The sequence below is a fragment of the Macrotis lagotis genome, chromosome 3, assembly GCF_037893015.1.
Source record: "Macrotis lagotis isolate mMagLag1 chromosome 3, bilby.v1.9.chrom.fasta, whole genome shotgun sequence".
NCBI lineage: Eukaryota > Metazoa > Chordata > Mammalia > Peramelemorphia > Peramelidae > Macrotis > Macrotis lagotis.
Window position 1 is genome coordinate 100,742,804 of NC_133660.1, and position 7,911 is coordinate 100,750,714.

Here is a 7,911-nt window from a genome sequence, read left to right on the forward strand (position 1 = left end):
CTTCTTTAGGTCTTCCTCATCTCTTTCTGCACTTAATAGCCTCCTACCTCTTTCCTTCACTGAACTGTTTTGTTGGATTCTCAGAGTCTACTGAACACTATTTGTTCTCCTTAGCTTGGAATTCAAGGACCTTAACAATCTGGTTCCAACTTGGCTTCACATTACTTTTCTCCTTATTTTCTCTGCCTCCAACAAACTGAATTTACTATTCTCTGATATTATATTGTACTCTCCTCCAAGTGCCTACACATTGGAAATGGATTCCCCATCCCTCCCTTTGAAACTATCATGTACATATACGATGACATCTTTTAAAATCATTCTTTTACAATAGAATCTAGTTCAAATATCATATCATCTTTGATGCTTCTCCTTCTACTAATCCTCTCCAAACAAAATGTAACTTGTTTTATTAAATTTTTTTCACACCACACACTTCTCCCCATAGGTATTCAAATGCTAGTCTTGGAGTCAGGAAGACCTGAGTTCAAGTTCCAGCTCTGATGCCTAACAACTGTGTGAGACCTTGGTCAATTCATTTAGCTTCCTAGTGCCCCCAGGCATTCTCAAAGAAAGTAAATTGCTGAAGAGGTGCTAAGCATGCCAGTGAGCAGAGGGAATTTCCTCCAAAGTAATTCCCTACTCCAATAAAAACATAAATCTGAATCCTCTCTCCCCCAAAATAAGAAAAAAAGGCAATTCATTATGTGTGTGTATAGTTTATGCTGCCTACTAGATTTTAAACTTTTTGAGGACAGAATGTTATTGTTCATTTCTATTATTTCCAACAACTATCAAAGTGTCCTGTGTCTATGGATACTTAATTCAGCTTGAATTTAATGAATAAAATATTAATTGATAGTGACACAAAGATAAATGCAATGATTTTACTTAAACATATTTCAAGAAATTTTTAGTTGTCAAAAATATTTTACAGCCAATGAATTTTTTTTAGCAACTAAAAATAAAATTAAAGAAATAATTTGCATGGGACATTTCAAGTGATATGGGAGAGGGCTCAAAAGAGATTATTCAACAAAGTTGCAATAATGATGTAGTGGAATGACTGCTGTGTTGGGAATCAGAGTATCTGACATGGGTTTAACCAGTTGTTTGATATTCAATAATTTACAATGATGAAGGTGGATTGGTCAACAAGACCAGCCCAATAAACAGCAAGGTCACAGAATCATAGTTTAAGGAGCTATTAGGAGTGTTAGAGGGCAAATGGTATATTCTAATTCTGACTATCTGAGTTTACAATCTCAGACTTTCATATACATCCTGTTATATTGCATCTAATACTCCTTATGTAAGCATATGGTTAATTATTAGGTAAAATACAGAACATTTGAATACAGTGCGACTATATATATATATATATATATACACACACACACACACACACACGTTTGAATACAGTGTGACACTATATATATACACACACACACACACGTTTGAATACAGTGTGACACTATATATACACACACACACACACATTTATAGCATTCTAATTTCAAAGTATTATATAGAATCACACTCCCAAGGAATATATCAGTTTAAACAAATGGAAGAACCATTTATTCTCCAATCCTAATCATCAAAAGAGCACAATAGTTCATGACTTTTACCTGTATGGAGAATATAATCAACAGAGTTCAACAAGATTCAAATGAGAGCAGATAATATGGAATAGTCAGATTAGACTAAGTAGGGGTGGGGTAGAAAGAATTATAAAGACTATTGAATTCAGGGTGCAGGGCTTTTTCTGTCTGTGAAAAGGATTGTTTTTGAGCCTTCCATTGTTTAAACACTCAGCTGCAGACAGCTAAAAACACACACAAGCATATGAATTTCACTTGCATACATCCAGGTAAGATCTAAATAAGCAATATAATTTCCTTCCCAAACCTCACTGTGGTTATTTTCAGATTAGGCAGAAACACCTACCTAAATGAGAACAATTTTCCAATGTCTTCCTTCTGAAAGATTTCCTTTGTCCGTATTAAGGTGAAATTACCTAGAAAGAAAAAAAAAAGCTTGCTTTTGTTAAGTTTTTAAAAATATTTTGAAACTTTTAATAAAATATTGGCATTTGGAGATGAAATTTTTAATAAGCAGATAGGGAAAAGAAATTGATAAAGTATTTTCTTGGGCAACCAATTTTCTTCTTTTGGCAGTTAGGGAAACCATATGGAATATTCAAGTGTTAGCTTTGGGGATAAATAAAGATGGGAAGATAGAAATTCAAGCAAGCTGTATTTGCAGGTTCATGTCTCCCAGATAGTTGTTATGACTGTGCCTTTGCAAGTAATTGTATAAGGTAAACAATTCAAATCTTTGAAATGGAAAGGAAATCTTTTCCAGAGGTTTTAAATACTAATAATAATATTGTCAATCTTAGTTCCAAGAATAAAACGATTTTTTGAAAATATTTTTTCTAAATCAGTAAAATGAGTAATGTGGATCTGTGTGTGTGTGTGTGTGTGTGTGTATATATATATATATATATATATATATATATATATAATCTTAAAGTACAGGAAAAGATGTATCTAAATGTCTAAATCAAGGGTATTATAAAATGCATTTATATTTTTTCTTTCATATTGTGTTCGCAAATACCAAATAGATCATCATCTCTCCCAGTGCTTAAGGACTAATCTGCTTATTTACAAATATAAGGGAAATTGAGTTTTAATATTGTCACAATACCAGAGAGCATAAGTTGATCTAAGCTGAGACAATCTTGTAGAGCTCAAAAATTAAACTATTATAAGAGAATGCATTGTATTCATCAAATGTGAAAGATTAATCCAAATGGATAAAATTTTAGGCAAAAATAGTTGTTGGAACACATTCATCAATTTACTTATGGTCAATCTAGACAAATACATCAAGCTTTTTTTTAAAGTATCTACTATGTGCAAAGCATTGTGTTAACCTAGTCATATCTAATCAACTGCTTTCAAAATGGTCGTCTTTGGCAAGAACAAAGCATTTGCTTTAAAATATTTGTTTCAAGGGCAAGAAATGTTGACATCTATATAATAATAATCTAATTCTTGAAAATTTTCCACTCTTGGCTCACTTTCATACAACTTCTCTATTATTTTATTAAAGATAAAACCTTTTAATAAATTAAAGTCCAATAATAGCAAACATGAAATATGGACACCAATGGAAAGGCACAGTTCTAAAAGACAGCTGTTAACAAATGTGGAAAAGAGGAAGGGAAATATTTGTTTCAGACATAACTGTAAATAAATTAAAGTTAGGCAAAATATCCAATTATGAACTTGTTGCTTTAATTACAGTAAAGTACAGTAACTCAGAAAAATGTGTCATGTGGCACATTTTTATCCTGCGCTATACAGTTGATAATTGATAACAAGATGATATAGCTTACAATAAGAGGTTTGAAATACATAAGTCTCTGCAAACTATGAAATATTATGATTTAAGGAATACGTAGGATCTCCTTGGTAGCTTCTAGGGGTGGGAATTTGGGGGTGAGGGGGAATAGTCAAAGGGTTAGGTAAGGACTTGCTGTTGAGAAACAAGTGGCACTGCAGTTGGTTACATAAGCACATATATATGCATGTCAGGTTCACATGTCGCCCTCTTCTGAATTTTATGCAGACGGTTGGTAAACACTCAGTCTAACATCCCCAGTCTCCATCCCAGCCTCCATCTTGGGTCCCTTGATTTCACATATGCATTTCCTCTCAATATTTAACTAAACAATGCCTTAAAAGATAAAATAATAACTATATATGATATAGAATCACAGACTTTCATAACAGTAAAGAAACTCAGAGGCTATCTAAATCAACCCTACCTGAATAGTAACCTCATCAACAATTATCCTCAACAAACACAGTCTCCATTTCAAGAAAAAGAATTGTAAAAAAATTATTTAAGGCAGAATGGGATTAACCAAATACTATTCTCTCTACAGATGGACAATCTTTTATTATAGAAATATATGTCTAGCAAATGTTGCACAACATTTTGCAGTATTCAATGCCAAAGAGTAAATCAGTTGTTCTTACCATTGGAAGCTACGGAACTAGGGTACACTCTAGTGGAGCTCTGCCCAAACGACTGAGTTATATAAGGATCAATGATCTATGCAGGGGTTTCTGAAAGACCTAGCTTCTCTTTCTACTAAGAAATCTTGAATTACCATTTTTATTACTGCTGGAGCTCTAGAACTATAGTAACATGATTCATAACCATCATCCATTGAATATTCACTTAAAGCATAAGTACAATTTTAACACATACCATATATGAAACCAAAAATTGCCAAAGAGTCAGGAAAATCAGGGTGGGGCAAAGTTCAGTTTCTAGTTCAACTCATGCCATTATAGCACAGCTTCAATACTGAGCAATCCTTGATTCTCTCTTTTCTAACTCTCCACAAAATTCAACAATTCTGTTATTGAAAGAGATCTTGAATTCATCCTTTCCTTTTCATTTCCTCCACCATTTTTCAGGTTTTAATGAGTATAACAGCCTCTGAATTGGTCTGTCTTTCTTCAATTCATATAATACCTGGTTGCCAGATGAATCTTTAAGATTTCTGGTAAAGTCATTTTTTATACTAGAAAACCTTTAATGGCTTCCATTGTTTAAACTCCTTAGACTTGCCTTCAAGGCCCTATCATTTATTAACTTTTTGACCTTGAGCAACAATTGCCTTAACAGTCATAGATTTAAACTATATCTTCTATTTCTTCATCAGAGCATACTCTCCTTTTCTTTGTCTAATTGAATTTTCTGCCATATTTTAGGACCCAACTCAAATATCACCTCCTACAATATAGCTTTCCTTAACATCGTTCCCCCTCATATCACACATAGATTTGTTTTGTAACTCTATAATGTAGTACATATCAAGTAACAGTATGCATCATAGATTCCTGTGTTATTTTATGCCACTATTAAACTATAAATTCTTTGAGGACAGGAACCACATCCTAATTCTCCCAAGACCAAGCAACAAGTATTTGAAAAAATTACCTGTTGCATTACATATATATTTTTAAAAAGCATCCAATACACATTTCCTCCTTCCCCTTAATAAGTGCCCAAACATCATTGTCCCCCCCCCCCCCTTTTTACCTTGAAAGGCAAGCTGAGGAGTAAGGAAGTCAAATTTCAAATCCTCCAGGGTCTTGGACCCAAATGACCACACAGTAGATGTGTTGTTGTTTTTTTGCCTTAAATCAACACCTAAACATCAAGCCTTCATTTAAGTTCTTAATTGGAAATAATATTTTTTTCTTCCAGATTTCAAATCTATGCTAAAATAAACATCTTTTTTAAAACTCAATTTCTCATTTAAATCTATTGCTCTTTTAAATTATCTATACTAATCAATCAATGATGATTAATCAAGTGATTGATTTCAGATGCTGAATCCCAATGAATGAGGAGCAAAACACCACTAGACTCTGGAGGTTTTTGGGAGACAAAAGTGACGTAGATTTATTTATCCTTCTCAGTGGGTGGCATACACCAGATTCATCTAGAAATCTAAGACACACACCAAAAGAAGTTATAGAATTAACCTTAATGCAGGTGCAATAAAATCCTTTGCCATTAAGATTATTCTTTCTCAGGAACTGCAAAAGTTGATGTTGACACATGTAAATCTCTCATTATTCTATTATGTTTACTAAACAAACATCTAGAGGCACTGCAGCAGTTCTATCTCCAGAATTAACAAACTTGATATTTATAACATAAACCAGTTTTCAAAACTCAAATGTTGTTTTCAATGATCTCTTATCCCCATCTCTTCATGATTTGTCTATCTATTTCTGAGACTATCTGGGGAGAAAGAAAAGGGACTGGTTTTTTCTTTGCCTAGAATTTCTAATCTTTGAGGGATTCTATTTGCTTTCCTTGTCAATTTTACAATGATCTACCATCCAGTATCTTCTCTAATCTAGACAACAATTCTTTGCCAGACACAATTTTCCAATCCATCATGTCATTAGGTAATGCAAACAATTTCCTTAGAACACCTGGATTTTTATTCTTATTACATTGTACCTCATTTCATACTCCCATTACCCCACATTAACTTATAATCTCTTCAATGCCTAAGATTTCATACATTCTAGAAGAACCCAAATTTTAATCATCTATCATGCAAAAGGCATCCAGTCCTCAGTGCAATAACTTGCAAAAGCCTACTGCAAATGCATCAAGTTTAACCTTCCCTTCATAACTTTCTAGGTTTTTTTTTTTAAATAACCTTGCCCAACCCATCTATAGATGGGTAGACAGCTTTATTTACTATTATTTCCCAACAGGAAGCCTTAACTCCAGTTGGCTTGTTCTTATTATTTCACAAATGTGCTATATTTGGTCCTGCTTTTGCTTAAAGCTATTTTCCTTTACCCAAAATAACCCGACTCTCCCAGTTCTAGGCATTCTTTAAAGTCTTTCGGCTGAGAAGCAATTTGACAAGGGAAAACAAAACAACAACAAACCGCAACAAATAACTCCAGCAAAACTCTCTGAAATTCTTTTTTCTTTGCTTCTAAAGATCCCCCCCCACACACACACAGACACACATACACGCACACACACGCATCCATCATTAGTCTATATAGTATCATTTTCCCTTTTCCCTCATCATTACTTCAATTACCCAAGAATCACGTCTTTATGCGTCTCTTGAATTTCTCCCTCCCCTCCCCAGCGCAAAGCTGGGCATGGAATAACCGCTCAATAAGCATTCATTTTGTGGTCGCCGACATACCTGTGGCCGGAATGATGCCCTGACAGGGAACCCGAAAGTGCTGCCCTCACCACGTAAGCACTTCTCAGCTTCCCCTGTTAAGCGTCCATATTTACGTTTCCTAGGCAATGGCATCCCACCCATTCTGCGTAAGAGGGGTCGCGGGAAAAAGGCGGCCTACCCATTCCGACCCTGCCGGCAAGCTTCCAAGATCCCATCGGACGCCGCTGCTCTTCTCTATAGACTCTGAAAGAAAGGTACACACTGTCAATAGGGCGGCATCACAAAAATTTTGCTGAAATAAGCTACAAAAGCGTTTTACGGCATAGCGGTCAGGCCTCTAAAAAACCACCGACTCATTGCCCTCATTCCCAGAAGCGCCAGCTTCTTGGCGCAATGACGCCATCCCGCTCCCCGACGTGACCCCGCGTCGGGGGGGGGGACGGTTCCCGACGTGCTGCCAGCTCAGCAGCCATTACGTCACCGCGTTCTACCGCAACGTACTGCCGTATTGCGGCAGCGTACTGCGTATTCCCTACAAAAACTTTTCCCCAGCAACAGCCCGACCAGCCATATTGCGCCACGTCACCGACTACGTCATCTTTTCCGGAAACTTTTCTGGCAGGATGGCCGAAGCGGTTTGGGCGCCCGTAAACTTTTAGAGGAAGTAAAGTAGACCGTAGCGAGGACCATTTTTGAGCGCTCCAGACTGCCCTGGTGTTTTGTGGTACCAAACCGGGCTCGTTTGAACCCATTCATTGTTAGGAATACTCCTTGAAATGACCTACTTGAATGCTTTCCGGTTCTCAGGTTTCCGCTTCCGCCTTCTTTAACTCCCCTCCCTACCCTTAGCGCTCAGGCCGGTTTGAGCTGGTTGAGGCTGGTTGCATTCCTTCAGGCGGTGTGGAGGAGACTCTGGCCACCCGTCTGCCCTCGTGAGTCCGACCGCTTCCCCTAGTTCTCCCCTGTCACCCTCGCGCCTCACTGGGGAGCCTTGGGACCGTTTCCCTGTGCGAGCCCGAGGCCGCCAGGGCCGAGTTGGCGCGGGCCCGCCCGCCCGCTCCTCGCTGCCCCTCCCTTCTCCTCCGCCCTCTCTCCGCAGGCTCCCGGGGGCCGCTCGCGCCGCTCTCCGGAGCCCCGCCCGGAAGTGC

At 37.3% G+C, this 7,911-nt stretch overlaps 1 protein-coding gene across 6 annotated transcripts in view; it reads right to left on the reverse strand.

Moving 5' to 3' along the window:
- The window catches only part of NPY5R (neuropeptide Y receptor Y5), a 163,939-nt gene extending 156,028 nt beyond the window's left edge, over positions 1 to 7,911 (reverse strand). For 2 of the 6 annotated variants that reach the window (XR_012476970.1, XR_012476971.1), the window contains exons 1-3: positions 7,549 to 7,864; positions 6,782 to 7,006; positions 1,951 to 2,020 (exon numbers count right to left, since the gene is read on the reverse strand). The gene's annotated coding sequence lies outside the window, so the exon portion shown is untranslated. Of the gene's footprint in view, positions 1 to 1,950; positions 2,021 to 6,781; positions 7,007 to 7,548 lie in introns of all 6 variants that reach the window. The other 4 variants (XM_074229027.1, XM_074229026.1, XR_012476969.1 and 1 more) reach the window with 3 other exon arrangements.